We start from the raw sequence: 26966 nt of genomic DNA on the forward strand, positions 1-26966 counted from the left end.
ATTATGATGGCTCAATCAATAATCACAAATCAAGAATTGTGGTCAAAGGCTATACACAAGTTTTTGGCATGGATCACCTTTGTACCAATTGCTTGCTTGGACATCATAAGACTTTTACTTATTGTTATTTCTCAATGAATTGGAGAGTTTATTAATTTGATGTAAAATTATTTTTTTAAATGAAATTTTGTAGGAAACATTTACATTGAGTGGCTTGAAGGTTTCTGAATAAAGAAGAGCAAGACAAGGTCTTTCTTTTAAAAAAAACCTTTGTGGGTTGAACCAAGCTTCAAGACCTTTGTACATCAAAATATATGATCATTTATTAATTTTAGACTTTGAAAAAGTATATTCAAGATTACTATTAATGTCAAACATTAGGGCAATGATGTCTTGATAGCTTCTCTTTATGTTGATAATCTCTTGCTAATGGAAAATGATACACAGTTGTTTGAGAAATTCAATCAAGAGATGAGTAAGGTTTTTGAGATGAAAAATCTCATATTGATGTCTTTTATTCTTTGAATGAAAATTAAATATGCTTAGCATGAAGTATTCATCTTCTAGAAGAAGTATGCTAAAGAAATCTTGAAAAAAGTTCAAGATTGAAAAATGCAAGAAACATCCCTATGAATCAAAAGGAGAAACTTCGTAAAGATTGAGCTAATAAAGTTGATAAGGGATATTTTAGAAGCTTAATTGGTTTCTTAATGTATTATGCAACGGCAAATTATGATATTTTGGGTATTGTAAGTATTTTATCTCGATTTATGCAGTGTCAAAGTAATTGCTTCTTAAAGCTGACAAGAGAGTTGCTCGTTATATCAAAAGCACAAGTAATTTTGGTGTTAAATTTACAAGAAACAAGGAGTTCAAGCTTGTTGGCTTCTTTGATAGTGAGTGGGGAGGTTCCATTGATGACATGAGGAGTACTTCATACTATTATTTCACTTTTGATTTTGGTGTTTTCTCATGGAGCTTGAAGAAGCAAGAAACTGTGGCTCAATCCACTTCCGAAGCAAGATTTATTGTTGCAACATCCACTGTTAATCAAGCTTTATGGTTAAGAAAAATATTTAGTGATCTTAATCTTGAACAAAAAGAAAGCAAAAAGATCTTCGTTGATAATCAAGTTGCTAGAACAATTTTCCATACTCTAATATTTCATGGGAAGACTAATCATTTTTACATTAAACTTTTCTTTTTGAGAGGTGCAAAAAGAAGGTAATGTTATACTAGCTCATTGTAAAATAGATGATCAAATTGCAGATATCTTCACCAAACCGCTTCCAGTAAGCAAATTTGAAATTATGAGAACAACACTTGATGTTTCCAATTCCAAAAGCCATGAAGAGTCTTAGTTGATGTGTTTAGGAATATTGTTCGTGTTTTCCATTTTTAGTTTATTTTTTATTTGAATTTAAGTGTATTGTTTAATTTTAATAGCATGTTGTTATTGGGTTGTTTGTTAATTTTACTTTATTAAAATTATAAATATCTGAATTAAATTTGTGTGTTTTCTCCATCAATTAAGTTTTCTTTTCATTAAAATATCAACAAGGTTTGCCATCATTGTTATCGTCCTTCAACGTGCATCAATGTAGTTTATTTGTTCCACGCATGGCTTCAATTCAAGTTTACATACGTGTCAAGGTGACGCCGGACATAATAGCGATTATCCTGCAGGCTAGTTCCAACAGATGATTCACAGGAGAAAATTCGCCCAAAAACCAGAGAAAAAGTCTCTAGGGTTTAATAGAATAATATAAAATCAAACAATGCGAAAATCAGTCCACAAGCCGGACTGTTATAGCTAAAAATCGTCTTTATCCGAATTTTTCCAAAAATAGAAAAATCTTGGAAATCACTCTAAATTAAAATTCAAAATAAATTAAGCAATCTGCAAAAAATCTGGTCCAAATCGGATTTAAAATGACTTCCTAACTGACAAGCGAAATATTACCATAAATAGTAAAAAAATAAATAAAACTAGTGATTCGGAGGGGAAATATTACCGAATTGGGGTCTTATGCGCGATTCCGACACCCGTAGCCAAAGTTATGGCCAAAATACTGAAACGCACTCAAAACGGACCCAATTAGTACATATCACACTCAACTCCCGCCTTTTCGCTGATCTGCCAACTCATGGTATCTCAGTGCCATCAATGTGCAATCTGATAGCTCAGCATCATCTGTCTCGGATCCCCCTGCATCAGTCACCCCGGGTTGGAAAGAACTCTTCCTCAAGTTCAGAGTAGTGTCATCACAATCCACAAAACAAGGACTTAGGTGCTTCACATTAAAGACATCAGAAGTCTTCAAATGACTAGGAATGCGCAACCTGTAAGCTTATTATACTCGCCAACAGGAAAACGATCACGAGTTAATACAGCCCAAACAAAATCACCAACATCAAAAAGTACCTGACGACGATGATCGTCAACCCGAGTCTTGTACTTGGTATTGCTCTCATGAATGGTCTGCTTCACCTGCTCATGGATACCCCTAAGATACTTTGTCATCTCATATGTTTTAGGACTGAAACGTCCTATACGTGGAATAGGGGCTAAGTCCAGCACCCCGGATGGGTTCTGACCATAGACAATCTAAAATGGGCTTAAACCTGTGGTTCTGCTTTTTTATCTGTTGTAGGAAAATTCTACTTGAGGCAATGTCAAATCCCACTACTTCGTCTTCGTTCCTGCCAAACACCTCAAAAGGTTACCCAAGCTTCAGTTCACCACCTCGGTCTGGCCATCCGTCTGGGGGTGGTAGGCGTTACTAAAATTCAACTGCGTTCCCAGTTTCCCCCACAGGCTCTTCCAGAAATGACTGATGAACTTAGTATCACGATCTGAAGTGATGGATCGAGGAACACCATGTAAACGCACAATCTCCTTGAAATAAAGATGGGCAATCTGGTCAGCATCCATAGTCTTTTTGCAAGCTACAAAATGGGCCATCTTGGAAAACCTATCAACCACAACAAAGATAGAATCTGAGGCCCTTTGGGTGCGGGGTAAGCCTAATACAAAATCCATACTGACATCGAACCAAGGAGCTTCAAGGACAAGTAAGGGAGTGCACAAGCCCGCATTGGTGAGAACTCCCTTAGACCGCTGGCACACATAACAACGGTCCACATAATGGGCCACATCACTAGTCAACTTGGGCCAATAAAAGTCATAAGAGATAAGGGCCAAGGTCTTATCTCGGCCAAAATGTCTCTCATTATGAAGTTCACTTATAATTTGCTACCTCAATGAACAATCTGGAATGCACAACTGTAATCCACGAAACAAATACCCATTATGCAAAACAAAATCATGACTGTGACCCTCAGTTACCTCCTAAAATATCCTTCCAAAGGAAGGATCAACTACATACATATTTGTGAACGTCTCAAAGCCTGCAACTTTTGTACTCATAGTGGTGAGGAGTAAGGTACGACTGCTTAGGGCATCTACGACGCGGTTCAAACTCCCTGCTTGGTGCCTCAGCGTAAAAGTGAATTCTTACAAGTATGCCACCCACTTGGCATGACGTCTACTCAGCTTGTGTTAGCCATTGATGTACTTCAAGGCCTCATGATTGGTAAATAGAATAAACTCATTCTGTACTAGGTAGTGACGCCAATGCTTCAGGGACTGAACTATGGCATAAAACTCCAGATCATAAGTGGAATAATTTTTCTTTGATCCGGATAGCTTCTCACTGAAAAAAGCAACCGGACGACCTGTTTGACTAAGAACACCACCAATGCCAATGCCATTTGCATCATAATTTACTTCGAACACTTTGTCAAAATTAGGAAGTGCCAAAACTGGTGCCTCGATCATCTTCTGCTTGACCAGTTGAAAACTAGCCTCTGCCTCCTCAAACCACTAGAAATCACGCCCCTTGAGGTACTCTGTGATAGGGGCAATCAGAGTACTGAAATTTCTAATGAACCGGCGGTAGAAAGATGCCAATCCATAGAAACTTCGGATGTCATGTAAGGTCTTTGGTCTGGGCCACTCCAAGACTGCACCTATCTTTGACTGATCTACATGAACACCATTAGTAAACACAACAAAACCAAGAAAAGTCAAAGAATTAGTAAAGAAACAACACTTCTTCTTATTGACAAACAAGCACTCTTTTTTCAGCATCTCAAAAACAGCACAGAGGTGATCGAAGTGTGAAGCCCATGTCGGACTATAAACGAGGATTTCATCGAAGTAAACTACAACAAATTTCCCCATAAAAGGCCACAAGACCTGATACATAAATCTCATGAACATACTGGGCGCATTGGATAACCCAAAAGGCATGACCATCCACTCATACAACCCTTTTGGCGTTTTAAATGCCATCTTCCACTCATCTCCAGGTCTTATTCTGATTTGGTGGTATCTGCTTTAAGGTCAATTTTTTAGAAGACCTTAGAATCGGATAGCTGATCCAACATATCATCTAGACAGGGAATTGGAAGCTGGTACTTCACTGTAATTTTATTAATCACTCGGTTGTCAACACACATACGCCAAGAACCATCTTTCTTTGGTATTAACAGAGCAGGGACTGCATATGGGCTCATACTCTCTCGGATATAGCCCCTCTCCAACAACTCTTCCACCTATCGCTGTAACTCTTCAGTCTCCTTGGGACTGAGGCGATATGCTGGTCGATTTGGCAAACTTGACCCAAGAACAAGGTCAATTTGATGTTGAATATCCCTCATAGGCGGTAGTCCAGGAGGAAGATCCTCTGGCATCAAGTTAGAGAATTCTGCAAGCAGCCTCTGCACCTGTACTGGTAAATATGTATCGACGTCTACTGCATTATTCTCGCAAGGTAGTAAGGCATAGACCACGCCTCCATGCTCAATCTCATCTAAAAACCTAGACATAGAAAGCATGTTAGTATTATGGGTTACCGGGGTAAAAGTGAGTCATTCCCGCCGAGGTGCCAACGCAATCTTTTTTCCCTTGATGCTAAGGGAATATGTATTCTTCTATCCATCATGAATGACACTGCGATCATACTGCCAAGGTCGACCCAACAATATATGACATGCATCCATAGACACAACATCACACCAGGCATTATCAAAATTTTTTCTACCAATTGAAAAAGAAACGAGGCATTGCCTATCAACTGTTACCTCACTTCCTTAATTTAGCCATGACAACTTGTATGGTTTATGATGACGGTCTGTATTCAACTGCAATTTCTGGATAACCTCCTCGGATACTACATTCTCACAACTGCCACTCTCAATGATCATTTTGCAGACTTTATCTGCAACTGTGCAGGTCGTGTGGAAAATATTGGTTCTCAACCAATCTTCCCCTGAATCGCCCTTGGGAGTCAGTAGACTCTTGCGAACGACCAGAGTCTCATGACCATCTCCATACAACACATCACCAGTCTCATCATCGTCATACACGGGTTCTCCAATCTCCTCAGTCTCGTCTTCTACATTTTCCTCAATCAACAAATTTTTTCCCTTTTGACTAGCAGGCTTCTTGCAATCAGTCATCTATGCCCTTGTTCACCACAACGAAAACATCTAATAGCAGGATTAGAATTACCCTACGGTGGCTGCTATGCAGGACGGGAATCCTGAGGTAAAATTGGCTGACTGTTGTGATCGCTCCTGATCACTGGTCTCCTGTTTTGCTATTTTTCAATAGCAAGTGCATGCTGGTAAGCTTCCGAAACACTCCATAGTGAATGAAGACTGAGGACATATTGCAAGGGTTGGCGTAAACCCCTCAAATACCGTGCCACCATCTGCTCCTCCGTCTCAGATAAATTGTTCCGAGCGACCAATTGGTAAAACTCCTCCGTGTAATCATCGACTGATCGTACGCCCTGCCTCAACGCATGAAGTCACTGAAACAAGGTTTATGTGTAGCCGAAGGGAAGGAAGTGATCATTCATCTTCTTTTTCATCTTCTCCTAATCAATGATCTTGGCCTTGCCCTGTCTGTCTCGTGAATGTCGCAACTGCTCCCACCACATAGATGCTCTGCCCTTGAGTGTGATGGAGATCAGTTTTACTTTCACACGATCGGGGACTTCCTTATAATCAAAACTACGCTCCACTTCATTAATCCAATCCACAAATCCCTTGACCTGTAACGTACCAGAAAACTCAAGGAGATCGACCCGAAAACTGAGGTCTCAATGACGCTCCTCCCGACCACGGTGCTCCTAGAATAGAGCACGATTGTGATACGAGTTTTCGAAAGTGGAATTAGTATCGTGATCAGAGGCCTCACAATCCTCGAAATCCTGCGCCTCTAGGAGCTGGGTTAATTCTGCGACTTGCCTCTACAAATCCGCAATCATCGCATCCTGAACGCTGCGATCACGGCGTTGGGCTTCCTCATTCGGAACCTACTCACGACGACCACAACCACAACCTCCAGCCATTGAAACTGGTGAAATTTCCCATGAAGATGTTGAAGCTCTGATACCAACTGACGCCGGACAGAATAGCGATTATCCTGCAGGTTAGTTCCAACAAATGATTCACATGAGAAAATTTGCCCAAAAACCAGAGAAAAAGTCTCTAGGGTTTAATAGAATAATGTAAAATCAAACAATGCAAAAATCAGTCCACAAACCGGACTGTTATAGCCAAAAATCGTCTTTATCCGAATTTTTCCAAAAATAGCAAAATCTCGGAAATCACTCTAAATTGAAATTCGAAATAAATTAAGCAATTTGCAAAAACTCCGATCCAAATCGGATTTAAAATGACTTCCTAACTGACAAGCGAAATATTACCATAAATAGTAAAAAATAAATAAAACTAGTGATTCGGAGGGGAAAACGACAGAATTTGAGGTCGAAAAAAGGCCATATGGAGCTATGCTCGATGTGGACAGCGTGCGCGTTGAAAGGGGCTTTCCGAATTGGGGTCTTATGCACGATTCCAACACCCGTAGCCAAAGTTATGGCCAAAAGACTGAAACGCACTCAAAACGGCCCCAATGAGTATCATATCACACTCAAATCCCGCCTTTGCATTGATCTGCCAACTCATGGTATCTCAGCGCCATCAATGTGCAATCTGACAGCTCAGTATCATCTGTCTCGGATCCCCTCCATCACAAGGGAGTCCCTCATCGTTAGTGTCGGGAAAATAGTCTGGGACCTTCATGTTGTTACTTCTCATTATGTAGGTTCTCTTAAAGTTTTTTTGTTTGATGTCTTCATAATTCTCGTATTTCCTTAAGTTTCTTTAAGTAACATATGTATTTACCATCTTTAGCATTTATACGAGTTATTTAATTTGTAATAGAAGTCATAATATTTAATGACTATAATCAATGTTATTGATTTTATTATATTCTTTTGCATAAAATGTTCTAGTTGAATGTACCAAAACTAATCAATGAAGAAGAAATTAGGGAGATAATGACTATATTGTTATTAACTGACAAACTCAATAAACATTTATTTACATTTTCCAGACGTCATATTTTCAATTTACAACACCTTTGGAAATATTATTGAACCAACAAGTCGCTGGTTAGAAGTGATTTTTTTATGTGTTACAGTTTCAATTGAATTTAAAGTTATACAAATTAATTAAATTAATTAGGAAAAATAAGAAACGTAGTTTGATTATAAGTAGAAACTTTATTTTTTTCTTTTATGTAGAAAAACTACATTAAGTAGATTTATACTTTACAAATTTCTTATGTAATCAAGTATCTATCCATATAAATAGATAATAAGGGTAAGGGTTAGTTATTAAGTTTTTATTTCTCCAAAATCCTATTGTATTTTCTTTCTTCATTTTAGTGAAATTCTTCTCATCTGTCCGTCGTTTTTCTCTTTTGGATTTTCTACGTAAATTGTTTGTCGATAATCATTATGGTATTATAACAAATTGATATCAGAGCTTTAGATTCAAGATTATGACAATAATTAAGTACGATATTTTATCGAAACACCAGGTTCTCGTTATGGAAGGTGAAGATTTGAGATGTTCTTGCACAATAAGATCTAGACGATGCAATAAAAAGATTTGATGAGAAGTCGGTAACACAATGGACAAATGAAGAAAAGCGTAAGGATTGTAAAGCCTTTTCTCATATTCGTTTACACTTATCAAATCAAATGTTGTAGTATATGTTGAAAGAAAAAAAAAAGGTTGCTTTTTTGTGGGTGAAATTGGAGCAGTTATGCATGCAAAATCGTGGTTTTTCTTTCTCTAAAATAGATATAAAGTATTTTCTTTCTTCATATTAGTGGAATTATTCCCCTCTGTCCGTGGTTTTCCCTTTTAGGTTTTCCATATAAATATTTATGTTCTTTGTTTTTCTTTTTCGATCATGTTTATTTGTTTACCGATAATCGTTTCAATATTATAACAATTACGCTTAGTGCTTGTTGGATTGCTACTCTTCACTTTGTTCATCGAAAACATCCAAGAGATTAAAAAACTCATCTAGTCTTTTTTTATGTCTTCTTTGAATATGTAACTTAAATGGCAATGGATTCTTGTCGATGGTCTAGGTTTTCTTGCATAACGTAATGATGAAGAAGCGAAAGATGCAACTGAGATGTCGAGATATAGAATGGTGGATGAAGCATCGACATTTTCCCTTGAGTTTGAGACAAAGAGTATGGCGTTTTGAAAGCCAGAGATGGGCGACTTTGGGATGAGAAGATGAGATGAAATTGATCAAAGTCTTACACGAGGGCCTCCGAAGGGACATCAAGCATTATCTTTGCCTCAACCTCATTAAAAAGTTTTAAAGGTTTCTTTGTTCTACAACTTGGATGAACTTATTCTTGATAATATCTTCGATCGAGTTGAGACACTTGTCTTCTCTAAAGATGAAAAGGTACAAGCATAGAACTAAATTGTGGTTGCAGTCACGGTGTCATGAGTGCGGGTGTTACAGACATTATGACGTGATTTATTTCCTATAATGTGACCGTTACATTGCATTGTGGCTATAATTTAACATTATGGGTATAAGTTTAAGTTCTCTTTGTTATAAAAGATTCTAAAATACAATTAATTAATATAAGGCTAAGAAATGTCATAAATCAATAGTAATCGAAAGACTTACTAAGAGTGTAACTCTTTAGAGTAATATGGATAAAAATTTTGGTTGAAATAAAAAATATTATATTCTCCGTAATAAATCATGTAAATTGCATAACTTTACAACCTAAAATGTTGAAATCAAGACATTATTGATTGTAACTGAAATTATTACCAATTGTATAACTTTTTAAAGTAGAAATATAACAATTTAGGGTAAAACTCATCGTAATATAACATTCTCGGTTGTAGTCGAAATTATTATGGATTGTATAACTTTTCAGGTTGGAAAGGAAATGTTTTTGGTTAAAACTTGCTACAAATTAACATTAGGTTAGGGCACCACACAGTGAAACTACCCGTTTTATCTGATTCTTTTATTTTCTTTAAGTATACATGTTTATCATTAATGTCTTGCCACATTCTAACGTAGTACACATCTAAATTCGATACTAACATTCTACCTATGCAACATTTTCTAAGCATGTTGATTTTACAAAGAAAAAACTACTTAAAGAAGTGGCTCTAGTGCAAAGAATGATGTTTCTGTTTCATGGATGCATTCAACGTACCTAAAGCCTGAGCAAAGACTTGATTGCCACAAGTACACTGAAACCATGAGGATTTTTAGGTGATGAGCTACTCTCATGGTGTCTTCGCCTACCATTTAATGATCTTCTTCCAGCCTCATCCGTAACATTTGTTTTCATCGAATCAATTGAAGCTTTTGGTCTTGATTCAGACTATCTTAGATACATCACATATCAATTCAGATGCAAATTTGCTATAAAAAGTCTTAAGAAAACAATGATATATTATTCATCAAATAGGAAAATATGGGCCGTTGTGAACATACAACTCGCCTGGAGCAGCACCAAATGAGGGCTAGAGGTCTGATTGATTTTTAGGAGGAGCACCGAAGCAGCATCGAACGCTGGTTGTTGCAATATGATGTAATGTTAATGAGCTTTCATGGAGGGATAGTTGCCTGGTGGGCAAAGTAAAGAACAGTTATAACGTTAATGTGCTTCAATCAGCTTTCAGAGATGAGGGTTTGGATGTGAAGATTAGTTTTTGGCATGACATGTTGATGATTATCCAATTCAAGAACGTTAAAGATCGTCAGGCGTGATGGTTAAAAAGAGATGAATGGATTCGTTTATAGTTTGAGGATTTGGAACTGTTGGAGGATCACGAAAATAGGTCGAATATTAAAGTCTGGGTTTCTCTGGTAGATTTTCCTCTTTCTATTTGGAGTGTTAAACTTTTCAAAGATATTGGAAGCTTGTGGGGAAGAGTTGTCATGATAGATAAAGAAACTTCCGATCGAGACAGGTTTGATGTTGCGAGATTTTTGGTGGAAGTTCAGTCCGATTATTCTTTTCCAGAGAAATTCTCCTTCTTCTTCAAAGGTCGTTTATTCTCTATAAAAGTTCACACCGAAGTGCAGGAAGAAGCTAGTGCTTCTTTTGATGAATCCATGGTGGATGTAGGAGCGTGTAGTGCGGAGGTTGTTGTAGGCTCAAACTTTCCATTATTTGAGGTTGAGCGGGCAGCAGGAGGTGGTGTCGAGAAAGGAATTGTCGAGCAGGAACAGGTTGAGGTGGTGTGTCAGAAGCGTGATAATGTTGCTGATGGTCTCGAGGACGTTATGGGTGTTTCTGTTACAGGGCCCCACGTAGTTCCTGTAGAAAGTTTTAATGGGCCAGGCGTGCTGGCCGTGATCGATGATAGCGCTGGGTATATTACTTTTAATAAGGATAGAGATTTAGAATGGGCGCCCCAATCCATTTCAAACTTCCAAAGGCCCTTAGACGTGCTTATAGACGAGGTGTTATCCTTCCATGTGTCGGATAAGTTATTCGTGCAAGCAATCCTGGATATTCTCTGAAGAGGCTTAAAATTCCTCTGATTTTGGGTGTTGTTAGATTTTCAAAGTCTAACAAGATGGGGGCGAGTCGGGTCAGCCTCAAATTGTCGTCGAGACTCAAGTATGGGAAGAGGATACAGCAGGGTCTTACTGATCGGGTTGGAAGGTCTAAGGTTAGAAGCAGTCGTATACAAAATAGAGGCTCAGAGGGCGATCGAGGTGATGTCTATACAGAGGAGAAGTCTCTTGGGGGTGTTGCTGCTTTGGGGTTGAAGGTGCAGGGCTGAGAAGCGTTGAGTTTCAAAGGTCGGGGGCTGAACGAACTTCATTAGGACGCTGTTGATTCTAGTAATGATCGTTTTTGTGTGCATCATGGAAGTATTTGGTTGTGGTGTTTTATTCTATTCTTTGTTGTTTTGTTTAGATGAATTGGTTTCGTTGTGCAGCCTGGAGTAGTCCGTGTTTCTTTGGATCTTTGTTCAGGCCTTGCATGAGTATTTTGGCAGGTTGTTCATTGAGGGAGCTACTTTCGGAAGTTCTGAGTGCAATTGTTGCCCTTTTCTAAGTCTGTTTTGCTCTTTTGATTCTCAAGCTTTTAAGCCCTTCCATCCTTTTTGGATCAGTTGCAGTAAGTGAGATTTTCTGTGTTTCAGTGCTCGTTTTTTGTTCAGACTTGGTTGTTGTGGAGGTTAAGTTTAGAGGTGTTGGGCCGGAGTATGGCCTGTGCATAGTGTGTTGTGTTGTAAGTTTTTTGTGTATGCATTTCCTTCCCACCTCAATGGTACACTCTTTTTCCTCCATTTAGGATTAGGGAGGATTTTAATGAGGTCCTTGAGATGGTATATTTTATTATCCATTATAATATAAAGTACCCTCTTTCAAAAAAATATATGATAATTGTATTGAAACTCGTCCTGGATGTTATTACCCAAACTCTAATACAAAAACCTATAAACTTATGCATTAAAAATAGACATTGAGCTTTATGAAATTCAGTGGCGTACGACTACTCTACTATACATCTTGAAGTAGATAAATTTATACAAACAAATCATAAAATAAACATGAAGTAATTGGACATTTAATAACAGTTATAAAGTAGCAAGATATCATTTAGTAAGACATACACGCACAAAGTGAATCATACAATTTATTCACAGCCCATATTCATATTTTACATCATAATCATACCATAGTCAACTTACCATACACATTTATGTTTACTTGCTTAGTGAGTTAAACATGGTTAGTTAAACACCTATGATTTCAAAATTATTGAGAATCTTAATAGCATATGTAGACTATATATAAAAATATTGTCGCATATGTAATTTAGAGAATAATTATCAAGAGATAATTAGCTAACTAATACCACAGATATCATAGATAATAATATCACCGTACAAGCCATATTATATATAATCATTAGGAGATCGACATCTAGCTCATGTTATACAAGTTGCATCAAATATAATTGTCAGTAAGGCCACACATGCTAATAATAATGTTGCTATTTAGTGGTGCAAATAAATTTTCTTATCACTTGTTGGTGGTTAAACTCTTCTGATTTGGACGAAGAGTCACGATCGATGAAGGGATATGTAGACATTAATTTCTCGCCACTCAAGCAACCATCGCCGGAGATCTCGGCACCAACACCCTCACTGAATTTCCCGACACCCATATCATTAACAACCAACAAACGAGGAGCTTTAGTCCCATTAGGACCCTAAAAATAGGTTTCTTGGAGCATTATAAATACACGAAGAAACACAAGAAACAGAAGGGAGGAGGATCACGGGCAAGAAGTTCAAAATAAAAAATAAAAAATAGGGGTTAGAAACTTATCGGGGATGCCGTTGGGTTCGTCGAGAGAAGAAGGTTCACCCATGCGGTGGCCGGAGCTAATATCATCGAAGAAAGAGCCACCTTGCATGGTGGCCATCGAGTGGCCATGGTTTGTTCGAGTTTTGCCGTGGGGTGGAGAGCTAAAAGAGAGAAGAAAGGAAACTGGGATCTGATATTGCGGCCAGAATGGAGATTAGGGGAGAAGGAATAGACATTACTTTGTTATTTTAAGGTCAAATCACGTTAAGGTCCATGTACTATTAACATGTTCTGCATTTAAGTCACCACATTTGTGGGTTAATTATGTATATGTCCTTTATATTTAGGAAACACATATTATTTTGGTCACTAAGTTAAGGCTAAATCACCCCTAAGTCCTCCTAGTCTAGCTGAGTTTTCATCTTATGGTCACTAGTTGCATTTGTTTTTATTTTGGCCCTCTATTTTCCTTTTATTTTAATTTAGTCATTTCCGTTTTATTTATTATTATTTTTTCTTTCACGATTTTAGTTTGAATATTTTTTTATTCTTATTTTTATTTTTTTAAAACTAACCATTTTATTTTTTTTATTTTATTCATTTGACTTTCTATTATTATTTTAATTTTTTTATTTCATTATTATTTTATTGTTTTTGTTTATTTTCTTTTTTTACTAACTTTTATTTTCTCTGTTACCTATTTTATCTTAGAATTTTTTCCCTCGTATTTATTTTTATTTTATCATCTAACATTTTTGGTATTTTTAGTGATATTTTCAATCGATCAAAGGTTTTTAAATTTAAATTTAAATCTCTAATTTTTTGCAATTAAAGACAACCAATAAATTAATTGGTACCGAAAGGGCGGTTCAATGGTGTTAATCCTTCCTTGACCGTAACCGACTCCCGAACCCGACACATTTCTGGAAAAACGCAGATCAAGTAAGATGGTGTCCGACCCACCTAAATTCGTTTTAAAACGGTCGGTGGCGACTTTAACCTAATCAATTCAAGTCGAAGCCCAATTCTGGGGCTTAACTGAAAGATGGTTCCGACAGGATAACTATTGGTTGGTGTTTCTCTGTAATAGAGAATTGCTTATAAGAGTAAGAGAGAAACAGTGTGCCAAGATTGCAGAAGGTTTGGACCCCCTATAAGTCTTGGCTAAAGCATATTTATAGTAGCTCTAGTTGATGTTGTCAGGTGATAACTTTTTAAAATAGTGGTACTTATGCTCATTTAGGTGAATGTTATCTTGTACTTAAGCACCTTTTCATGTGCATGTTTATTATTTTCATGCATCGTGCATATGTTTTTTTTGTTATTTGCATTTTTTTGTGTGGTGAATTATTGTTGTGGTGCATTTTGTGGTGTACGTGATAAGAGGAAATTGTGCAAGGATATTCTGTAAGGTATTTGGAGGAACAATATGTTGTGGGCATTGGACGCCATAAAAATCAGAGGAAGAAAAATTCTATGTCGAGATGAACAAATTATCTCCATGATTTAAACTCGGTCAAACTACATATTTGATCAAGTCACTCTATGAGTTTTAAAGCAAGGAATGATGGATTTAAAAGAATGAATATATGGTTTTTCAAAATTTTGAAAACCTTATCTCCTATATGAAGCAAAGCACATGTTTAATTATTTGAAGACCAAGGGTGCTTAAAAAAACCTTAAGCTGATTTGGACTCTTTTTCGCTTAACTCTTTGACGACTGCTGGAGAAAATCGAAGTCCTTTTTAGTTTTCTAATATTTTTCTTTCGTTGATTAAATTTGATGTTTTAGTTTATTGTTGAAAATGATATCCAACCCGCCATGAACTAATCTTAGTTGACGTGGGTTTGGTGATTTATTATTTTGTGAATGGATGTATTATCTATTAATGGTTATATCTTTTTGGATGTTCATTCATTGATTGTTGTGTTTACTTTTGGTTATTGTAATACCTCAAAAATATGGTTAGTGACAAAAATGTAAATTTTGAAAGTTTGGTGGCCAAAGTATAAAATTAGGAAACGTTAAGAGACCTAAGTGGTAATTTTCCCAAAAAAAATTTTATTCCATAAATGGATAGTTTAATTCAAATAAATCATATTTTGATTTGTATAGAAAGTTTAAAATTGAGTGCAATGCATGCATGACATTATACATGGATGCTTTATACATCATTAGGAAGACTCGTGATGAGTCTGCCTTGTTCGTATTGGCGTGATATTTATGCCATTTATTATATGATTGACATATTCTAAATATGTTAAAGGTTTAATAAAAAAATGGATTGATCACTGGTTATTATATATATGATTTTTATCATGAATATATATGATGTTTATTATGAATGTTACTTCGGGTATGAACTGCCCAATGTTAAAATTATATTAATATACATTGCCATGGATGGAATAAAAAAAATAGACTATATGCCCAAGTAAGTCATTGAGGGACATGTATAGTTGGCATGACATAGAGTATAGCAGCTGTAGTTTTATATTAGCACTAGTGTGTAAGGACACTAAGTGCAGGTGGAGGGCACAACCTTATGTGTTATATCCAGATTAGCAAATTGGTGAAGTCTGCTTAGAAATTTAGTTATGGACAGTAAGTTTAGAAAATCACCATAAAATCTAAAAAACAATGATTAGATGATTATTTTTATACTGTTATATTCTTATATCAGTCTAGTTTGTTTGGAACAAATGAAAACTGATTTCATGGTATATACAAAAAGATATGAATTTTTAACCGAGGTGATTATAAGGTTCGATTGATGTCACTCCTTACTTATAAAGGTGAAAAATATAGTGTATGAAAAATAAGTGTATATTCGAGGGTTTGAATAACGTGATCGAGTAGGATGTTAAAAAAATAAGCTAATAGTGATATAATGATGTTAGCCACAATTCTATTGTTTAGTCTAATAAGATGATGTATTGGCACAATAGGAAGTGCCAATGTTGGATTAAGGAAAACCCTCATTTATGCATAAGTAAAGTATTGATGAAATAATGAAACATTCTGCTACAATTGAACCTAAGTGATATGTGTATGATTAACCTTTTTTGCTAGAGTGTGAAGGTGAATTGTATTTGTAGACAGTAAATGTATGGTAAGGATTCAAAGTGTTGATTTATAATAGACTTGATAGAATTACATTTCGAATGTAATTTTTGGAATGAATTGATTACCCCATACCATGTTAAAATGTTATCACTTAGAGCGATTAAATTTTATAGAACTCAGAAAGTTTTGAGATATTTGTGGTAGGGAAAGAGATTAAATTTGTTTTTTAATGTGATTTTTAGCATCAACTACTATAAAGTTATTGCTACTAGGTTGTCAAGCCTTCTTAGTAAAGTAGGTGGATACTCAAACTTTCTTAGTTAAGTTGGAAGATATTTCAATTGTTCAATGGTATCCAAATGTGTATCTACAAAAGTTACATGGATTACCTCTAGATTGAGATGTAGAAAGTAAAATAGAGATGGTTCTCGGTATTTTGTTTATATATATGCATTTGGTGAGCTAATAGAATTAGTGACAAGCTGAAAATGCAAATTGGTGAAGTTTGCTTAGAAATTTAGTTATGGACAGGAAGTTTAGAAAATCACCATAAACTCTAAAAAACAATGATTAGAGGATTATTTTTATAATGTTATATTATTATATCAGTCTAGTTCTATTTAGAACAAACGAAAATTGATTTTGAGGTATATACAAAAAGATATGAATTTTTAACAGGTGATAGGTCAGAAAACTGAGCAGCAAATTTTGCTCAAAACTGATTTTGTCGGTCAACTGTTAAAATTTACCATAAATTGTACAAATTGAACTATAAGTAGTGCCTTATATTGATAGATTCTTTTTTGATTCTAGTTTCCAGTGGTAAAAATAGAATAATTTTTAAATGTGTATATTAATACAGAATAATATTTATTTAAAGGTAGTGTAAATTGCTAGAATATGAAATTATGACCAGTTTTGGGATTTAATAGAAATAGAAGCAAAGGATCAAGTTAAAGCATAGTGAGGCTTATATTTTGATTTGTATATAAAGTTTCAAATTGAGTGCAATGTATGCATGACATTATATATGGATGTTTTATACATCATTAGGAAGACTCATGATCAGACTACCTTGTTCGTATTGACATGATATTTATGTCATTTATCATATGATTGACATATTCTAAAAATGTCAAAGGTTGAATATAAAATGAATTGATCACTGGTTATTATATATATGATTTTTATCATGAATACATATGATGTTTATTATGAATGTTACTTCGGGTATGAACTACCCAATGTTAAAATTATATTAATATACATTGCCATGGATGGAATAAAAAAATAAACTATATGCCCAAGTAAGTCATTGAGGGACAGGGTATAGTTGGCATGCCATAAAGTACAACAGCTGCAAGTTTATATTATCACTAGTGTGTAAGGACACTAAGTGCAGGCGGAGGGCACAACCTTATGTGTCATATCCGGATTAGCACTAGAGCGTAAGCTTAGTGCAAGTTTAGCACTACGGTGCATATATTTGACTCGAATACCCAGGGTCCTCAGGGTTAAATTTGGGCTATGGTTTATTGGTTAATAAATGATAAATAGGAAAATAAGCTAACGAACTTATGGGATAAATGACAAGTATATTGGTAAGAAACTTTATATCCAGTTATATCATGTTAATTTATGGTAACGAATGCAGGTAAAGTAATCACACTGCATTGAATATTATTATTCATTTATATTTGTATGTTGCATTGCTTTGAATATTTATATGATTATCTCACTAAGTGTATACTTAGCGTGTGATGATTTTCACGCGTAGGAAAAAGGAAGAAAAGGAATAAGGAGCTAAGCTTGGCATCATTCACTAAGGAAATGTTTATAGTTAACAATGATGGCATCCTATTATGTTCTAAAAGTCTTAGCTGGCATGTATACGAGAATGAAATGTCTGTAATTTCATAATATAGTTGGTAATAAATATAATTAATAGTATGAAAAAAATACTATAATATTAAACTATACTTAGAAAAAATTAATTTGGGTTTTAAATCAAACTTGTTAAACAATCTTATTTATTTTATTAAAATAGAACATAATTGTCTATCATTGCTTGAAACTGGTTTTGAATTGGTAACCAACAATATTATATACAATTTTTCTCTATATAATTATTTTATAATAATTGTTCAAGTTATAAAACTAGTGATGTTTGAATGAAACAAAATTTTACTCAGTTCAATTAAAGAAATGATTTGAATTTCTGATGTGACATATGTAACTCATATTGGTTCGCGTATGCGGGTTATGGGTGGTACAATTATGTTATTTGGTAATGAGCGCTTAAATTATTTGTTAACCTGAGACACAACTAACTTAAGTTATTGTTTAAATTGATGAATGGATGTTCTCAAATATGAAAGTGGTGAGAATTAATCTCTCTGTGGAAAGAAGAGATTCCAAGCGACTAAAAAGAGTGAGAGCTAAAATAGTGTTATTCTTTAGGTTAATGCATATTTGTAATATCTAAGGCAATATATGCATTAGACTTTCTGTTAGACTTGGTCAGAAAGGCATTAACAAAAACTCTGCCAAGCACTCAAGAAGAGCATAACCTACAGTGGGCATTTTTATCCGAAGATATCAATATAACCTCAAAATCTACCTTCCATCTCAACTACTGTTTAATACCCTAGTTTACTTTCCATGAAATTAACTTACATAAGGCATTACTTGTAACACCCAAAGACTAATGTGGGTGACCTGATCCGATCCGTGGTGTCATATTAGGGCCACCGGAGCGACCCAAAGTAAAAATCCTGAAAAAATTTAAAATTTCTGTTAAAATGTATAAAATCATAAAACAAATTATAATTAAAATACAAGTTCAGAAAATCATTCATATACTACAAAAAAAATTAAAATCATACACGTTTTAGACTCGGATATAAAACAGAATACAACCTACATGTCGCCTAATCACATGCACTATATTATGCAAGCAACACCAGTGGAACTCCAATACTAATGTCGATAGTTGTACTGGATCAATTTAATCTGAAATAGTGAGAAACAGAGTGAACTTTGGGAAGCTCAGTAATACAGAACTACCAAGTGATGTTGAAGGACATGCAGATAATAGGCAAGCATAATTTTCCTTATTGATTCAGACATCTACAGATTTTGTGATGAGATGAGATACCATTGATATTTTAGGTAGTAAAAGACATGAGAGAACTAGGTTCAATAGATCAGAATAGGGTGTCTAGTGTGTTCCCACAAAACCAGTGAAAATGTACAAATCTTTTTAAAACAATAACAATTTAAAATATATTTTTAAAACCATGGCAAAACCCTCCAACTGAACACCAATATGCAGTTCCTCAGAACTGCATCCATAAGGACTTACCCTAGCCTACTTTGGGCTTAGGTGCCCATCTGAGGGAACACCTTGGGTCCATAAGGTCTAACCCTAGCCAAAGCATAGGTTCCCACCTGAAGGGAGTGCCCTCAGGCCCATAAGGACTTACCCAATGCACACAGCAGAGGTTCCACCATAAGGGAGTACCTTAGGGTCCATAAGGGAGTACCTTAGGGTCCATAAGGGAGTACCTTAGGGTCCATAAGGTCTTACCACTAGGCCCATTAGGCCTAGAAGTCCACCCAAGGGTCACTTTAGATCATTAAGGAATTACCAGCTTGATCAGTCTGAACCTATATAAGAAATTACCAGTTTGACCGATCTAAACCTACAGAAACTTCATACCATATCCCAAAGTACCCCGAAGAAATCAGTTTTCACACAATTTATTACGGAAGCATAAAAATCAGAGTTCAGACATATCAATTCAGTAGGAACAACATCTAGAGATCATGAATCAGACAGGCAGACTTAAAACTTCAATAACTCAGAAATCTCGGTAAAATATATTTCAAATCAGATAAAACAATCATATAACATATAGGGAACACACTACAGGATTCAGTTATTTTCCTAAGGTACTTGGTAATTATCAAGTGGGGAGCCATGAAACTTTTATAAACTGATTAAATTTAGAAATGAGATCCCTGTAAAAGGGTTTGATAGCTGACATATTCATCAGTTATTTGGGACGTGATTTATCAAGATAATATAGTATTCGGATAATTTTTGGAGGAACTACATAATCAGAAAGGTATTCATAATCATGTGCATCATAGTTACTTGAGATTTCAGATATGATATGAGTGATTCCATTATTCAGGAAATCAGGGGCATTTTGGATATTAGGTTCTTGGAGAATTCTTAGTAATTTTATCTAATAAGGGAGAAACAATGATTCATGGTATTTAAGATTCATTTCAATTTATCAGGATATCAAGTTAACTCATATTGAACAAACTCCGTCACTGTGATACCTGTCAATAAGTCAAATTGTTGTACTTCAAATGTATTCACACTTTAATACTGATAACTCTTGTCGAATTAATCATCTTCAAAATCATCGCTGAATGGATCTTAGGGAGACGAACATGTATTCTAATGGTATTTATTTCATTTCTGTATTGCAATGATTTCAAGAAATTTTGATGTGCTTTATTCGTAGTTTAAAACCCTTATGGACGATACAACATATAATATCATCAGCATTTCTAGACTTATCCATGTTATTCACATAATTTTAGGTTTTTGAGGGTACTTAGGACATTTAGTAGTCAAGTTAACCCGGTCACTTCGGAGTTTCCAGAGTAATTCAGTCGTTTCCACAATTCAGAAACCTACAATACTTCCATTTAGTTCAATTTTGTCATAAAATATAGTCATTTTACACTTCAAGGGTATTTTAGTCATTTTACACTTTAAAGCTTTTTTCGTCATTTTTACCCCATAAGGGTATTTTCATAATTTTCCCTAACAGAAGTATTGTCATAATTTCTCATCCAAGTACCTTTGTCATTTAACCCTAAAAGAGATAAATCAAAATTTACAATCCTGAGGTTGATTATGAGTCATACCAACGTGTCATCTGATTCATCTTCATTTTACTAACTTTACACCATATTCGATTCGAGTCCAGTATAATTAATTATACGTAAATTATCAATAATATTTATTCATGAAACCCATACCAACGTGTTCCTTAAAGCATGCAATAAGGTACTAATGTATTACCTAGATTTATTGCTCCACCAATCGAACAATTGAACCCATACAAATCGAACTTGAATTCAACGTCTAATAATTTCTCGGATACATATCAAATGAATTTACGTCAGAAACTGAACTCAAATTTGATTCCGAATATAAATCACCGAAAAATGGCTTACTAAGTGTGAATTTGGCAAAACGGACTTTAGATTCGAACTCATGACGTCAAAAAACATAAATAGGACTTTTCAAAAAAAATTGACTTTTTTGTCAAAGTCAACGTTCAACGGTCAGACCGATCAACGGTCATACCTGTCAAAGTCAACGGATCGGGTTAACTTTATCTGAGTTAACTCAATGGGTTGACTCACGAGTTGACTCTGCTGACTCAGTCAAATCGATTGAGTTGAATAAACCATTCTAGAAGTCTCGACTGGGAAGCAAACCCACCCGCACGCGACGGCGCATGAGACGGTGACAAGGGGTAGTTCGGTCATCCGATTACTCTCAAAAAATCAAAATCTATTTCCACATTAGTCCAATTTTAGCCCAAACAATTCAAATCAACCCAACAAACGTACGTAACCTTACCTAACCGGTGATCGGCGGAGATAGTTGCGGTAAGGGACTAACCTGACTGGGTTTTGGTCGGAACAGACAGGGAACCAGATGGTGGTGGCGATGAGGCTAGACGGTCGCCAGATCTGTCAGAATCGAGCAAAAACCAATACGGCGGGGGGTTTATTTCATCGTATGTTTAAGCACCAATTTGTGGCAAACTACGACGTTTCACGACAAAATGAGGGTCAGGTTTTGGTAGCCAAGCGATGACGAGTCGAATAGAGGCGGTACGAAGCTCAGCGACGGCCAGACGATAGAGAATTTAGAGGCGTCGAGGGCGACATGTTGAGCTAGGGATTTGGGTTTGGGATTTCACCAGGGGTTAATTTTTCACTAACCATAAAAAATGGTCTATTTTAGGGTTAAGTCCCTAAACTTCCCACAAGTTTCAAAATCAAGCTATAAGTTTTAAAAATTTACATTTTGGTCCTCAATTTTTTTCCTTGTTACTTTAAATTAATAAAATCTAGCCCTTAATTTGGGGTGTGACATTACCCGTCGGTGGAAACTGACTTGTCGTGATAATTGTTTTTTTATGTTTTACTTTTAATTTTATTTGGTCTCGTATAAACATATTTGTTCCTTTAGTGCAACAGAATCAAAGATAGAAGTGCACCAATACTTTTAGAGAAATCTTGATCTATACTATAACTTGTGACATGCATACTTGCACCAAATTGCGAACAACTAAAGCACGTAACAAGTTTTTTATACTGGGGATTGGCAATCTATATTTTTATTTTTGATTTCTTTTGCATTTATTTTCTTTATAATTCTTCTAAAGTGGTTCTTTTGTTTTCTATATAAGGTTCGCTCTAATGCATAACCAGAAGGAATCCTACAAGAGAACTATTCTCATTGATACTAGAAATCGAATAATTACTCTGTAGACAAATAAGGGAGCAACACACATTTAATCAAGAAATGGATGTATATGGTAATCGAATTTTTAGAGGCAATAACAATGCCAATGACAATGAAAATTATCCTCATGCACAACTCGTTCTAGTTCATAGACCCATTTGAGAACATCTAATTCTTATTTTAGATAACCTGAATCCTAGTCTTATAGCCCCTGCAATTCAGGCGACCTAGTTTTAGTTGAAGTTAGTCATGTTTAATATGCTTAAATAATTCGGGTAATTCGAAGGAACTCCTCAAGAAGATGCTAGACAACACCTAAGGGCATTCCTTGAAGTTTACGTGTAATACCCCAAATTTTAGTTAGTGACTAAATGAATAAATTAGAAGTTTAGTGGCTAAAATATAAACTTAGGAAAAGTTTAGGGACTAAATTTTAATTTTCAAAATTTATGTATTTTAGTCTCGTAAATAAATAGTTTACCCTAAAAATGAAATTTTCGTTTTGCTTAGATTTCCGTACGGAGTTTGTATTGAAAGTGATAAAGTTTGAGAAAATTTTGGATAATCTGATCGAACTTAATAATTGAGATATTTTGAAGGATGATAAGACAAGATTAATAATTTCATTTTCATGCTTTAAAATGGTATAATTTATCATGGACCATTGGAGTTAAGTTGATTTTCCATGTTAAATTGGATTGTTGGATGAAAAATGGCAAGATCGTAATTTTGAGAAAGTTCAAGGCAAAGTCGGTAACTATTAATTTATTGGTTCATTTTTTAATTTTGGATGAACAAATTTACATGTGGAAAGTTATGGAGCATTTTATTATAAGGCCAAAATGGTCATTTAGCATTAAAATGTAATTTTAATCATTTTTTTTAATTAAAAAGACAAGTGGCTTAGATTTTTAATATGGAAAAATAAAGAAACGTGCTCATCTTTTCGATTCTTGCCGTGAGTTCTCTAATGTTCGGGAAGGATTTTTATTTTTATTTTTATTTTTCAAGCCTTTTTATTAAGATTTTAGATGAAATCATGAAATACAAAATTGTTCTTCATGAAATTCTTTATTATTTGGTACGATTTTTTTCATGCTTTTCATCCTTGAAACCCTTATTTCTTGAATTGGATGGATGAAGAAGAGTTTAGATTTTGATGTTTTAAGACTTGATTATGATGTACATGGTGTTGAAGAATTATTTCTATGCTTCAAAGATGATTGAAAACCATTGGAAATGGTTAAAGGAAGATTCAACTAAGCTAGGGTTTATGTTAAATCTGGAAGTTTGAATTAATATGAGATTGATTTCTAATGTTTGGAAATAATGTTTGGAGGTTGAATTCATTCTTGAATCAGTTGGAGACCATGTATAAAATGACCTTTCATATTCGACTATATGGAAGAAATTAAAGAAAAATTTGTGAAAAAATATTTTAAGGATAGAAATGATGAATGAACGATTCTATAAGCTTTAGAAAGTTGTTTAGATCAATTTGGAAGTATGTAAAGGTTAAGGGACCAAATCACAATGTGTGGAAATTAAGGGGTTTGATATGGAAATTGATTGGAATTATGGTAGAACACTTGAAAATGTTGTTAGATGCTTGAAATTGAAGTTAAATGGAAAGGGGTCATTTTGAATATTATGGAAATATCGAGATGAATTCTAAGAGAATTCGTTTTAGTGGTTAAATTATGAAAAATTGCATTTGTTATGTGAATATTCTTTGTAGTGGACATTGAGAGATTTGAAGTTATTATGTGAAGGATTAATGGTATTTTGAAGTGTTAATGTTGGTATTGAGCATATGAACTGGATTTATTATTGATTAAGTATCGAAATAATTTTTAGAATTTTTTAGATTTTTTTATGCTAAATTACACCTATGTTAGTAAGATTGCTAACATGTACTTTGAAATGTATATGTTTTGTATATGATGTACATAAAGATCGTGATCAAAATCAAAATCAAAATAAGCTTAAAGCTAAGAAAAAAATACAAGAATGAAACATGAATTGCTAACAAAGGTTTGCAAGCTAAGTATATTAGGTGATTGTATTATTACTTATATTATTATATGTATGATATGAGGAAGATTTGTGATGAATCAACATCAAATATTTTAGAATGAAAAAGATTTGAATCGTGTTATAATATATTTTTATAATATTTTGTTAAATGTTATTTTAATGATTTTATGTATGAACTGTACATTGTAATGTTATATGATATTTTACCATATACGTATTTATCGATATTTTTGACAAATATATGATGTATGATTTTCATAAAATGCCTACTGTATGCACATTGCGACAAGTGCAACATCAATCTGATTTGGTAAGTCAGAAGTATGATTTCCTAATCTTCAGATGGGATATATTTGAGTATTATGAATCTTCCAAGGTATACGCTCAAATATTTTACATACCATTATATTATTCAGTATAAATTAATTATTATGACATGGAGAATGGTGGGCGTGACCATCATCATCGAGTTAGGCCAATTAAAATTCTCACATGCTATTTCGAATTAATTCATAAGTATACGGACCTGTCCATATACGTTCGGTCCAATCAGATGTGTTACTGCATGGCGCTTCCTGCATTTTACTTCATCAGTATGCAATTCTATAAGATGATGTCTCCAATTTACACGTTTTGCTATGGATTAATACGTATACACGTGCTACTATGTCGAGTAACACACCAATTCGAATTTAATTTGTTGCCCAGCTGTATTCACGCAATAACTGGAAATACTCGGAACACTATAATTAATTCAAAACTGCGGGGTGGACCCACTGGTCCCACCTATATTTTCGGACAAGCATTAATTGTGAGAGAGAATTTAAATTTTAAACAACCAGCGAGTCTTTCCAAAATTCTAGACTGCTTCACGGCATCCAGTATAATCGGAATATAGTTGGAATTTAAAAGGTGTTTGCAATTGTTTGAATTACTCGATTGTGCTCTATTATCGCGTAAACAACAGTTATTTAAAAGATTTAAGTCGACTAGAGTCCTATCGGAAGTGGTGTCCGATCTCTAAGGATGTGAGTTTTTCCATAATCAGGGTTTTAAATCGCGATTGCATCTTCGATCATTTATAATTTACAGCAATTGTAGTCGTCGCAGATGTTATTGGACGCTATTGCAGGTGTAGCGGATAACTCGAACGGCGATGAAATCACTATTTCACGGATGAAACCATATTTTCGCGGACGAAATCATATTTTCGGACTGTGATTTGAAATCCTGATCATAATCCTATATAAGACTCGACAACTACGAAGACTAATACAGCTGCTTTGTTTTCGACTTCTCTTATTGGATTTACTACTTTCTAAACATTTTTTTGTTCTCTTAAAGCACGTATACATGACAGAATCATTTCTTCAGAAACATGAGGAATTTACTTTCACGGTAGAAGAGGATGTGGCTCTGTTTTGAAATGGGAGATTATGTGGAGGAAGAAGCAGTTGAATTACATCACTGCTTGATTGGGACATCGGTTTGATGGCAATGCTTTAGCTCGGGTCTTCCGAGATGTTGGGGACACACCAAGTAAATAATATTGAGGAATTACGAGAGGGGCCTACTTAGTCAAGTTCACCAATGAAAATGCCCTGAAAGTGGCTATTAATAGATCTCCATAGACCTTTAATGTGGACTACTTCTCACTGATGGAATATGACCTGGATAAAGGAGTAGATGACTATTCCTTTGAGTTTATGAGGATATGGGTGAGGATCTACAATCTGCCGCTAGGCATGATGAAAGAAAATATAGGCCACGTGGTAGCACTGGATGTACGTCGCAAGGGAGGTAATTTTGGTGAATTCCTCCGTGTACGGGTCGAGATTAATATTGCTAACCCTTTAATGAGGTGAATACGAATACATGATCGCAACGGAGGTAAACCTAGAGTTTGTCCATTGAAATATGAACATCTGCCAAATTTTCGTTTTAGATGTGGAATAATAGGGCATGCAACTGGGCAATGTACCAAGCAAATTGATGGCCCTAAAGATAAACTGAATTATGGGGATTGGCTGAAAGTGGTAACGCAACAACCAAGAATTCGACCTAGAATGAGGCAATTTATATATATGGATTCCAATGGTACACAGACGAATGTGGTGAATCCGTGAAAGCTAAAGAGAATGCAAGCACCTCTTCTAAGGACCCTCAAATGGATACCGAGGACAGTGGTGAAAAGGGCAGTCATGTTGACGAGGGTTGCAGTAAAATCTCTGAGGAACAACTGAATGACATTTTGAATAGTGATGATCTGATGGAAGAAATTGTGATGAAAGAGGCTACTGAATGACATGTTGACGAGATTAATGTTGACGGATGGTTCACTTGGTTTAAAGGCACTTGGAATTGATGGGTTTCCAACAAGTTTCTTTAGACAACACTGGTCATTAATTGGCAATGAAGTGATATATCTATGTTTGGACCTCCTAAACGGTTGGAAGGATATGACACTGGTCAACAAGACTATTCTGGTACTTATTCCTCATGTAAAGGAGGTTAAGCATATGAGGCATATTAGAACA

The 26966-nt window shown here is 35.1% G+C and overlaps 1 pseudogene; it reads left to right on the top strand.

The window, feature by feature from the left end:
* Window positions 1–922: 922 nt before the first annotated feature.
* On the top strand, window positions 923–26734 carry LOC120195664 (annotated as a pseudogene).
* Window positions 26735–26966: the final 232 nt, after the last annotated feature.

The sequence above is a fragment of the Hibiscus syriacus genome, unplaced genomic scaffold, assembly GCF_006381635.1.
Source record: "Hibiscus syriacus cultivar Baekdansim isolate YM2019G1 unplaced genomic scaffold, ASM638163v2 tig00117017_pilon, whole genome shotgun sequence".
NCBI lineage: Eukaryota > Viridiplantae > Streptophyta > Magnoliopsida > Malvales > Malvaceae > Hibiscus > Hibiscus syriacus.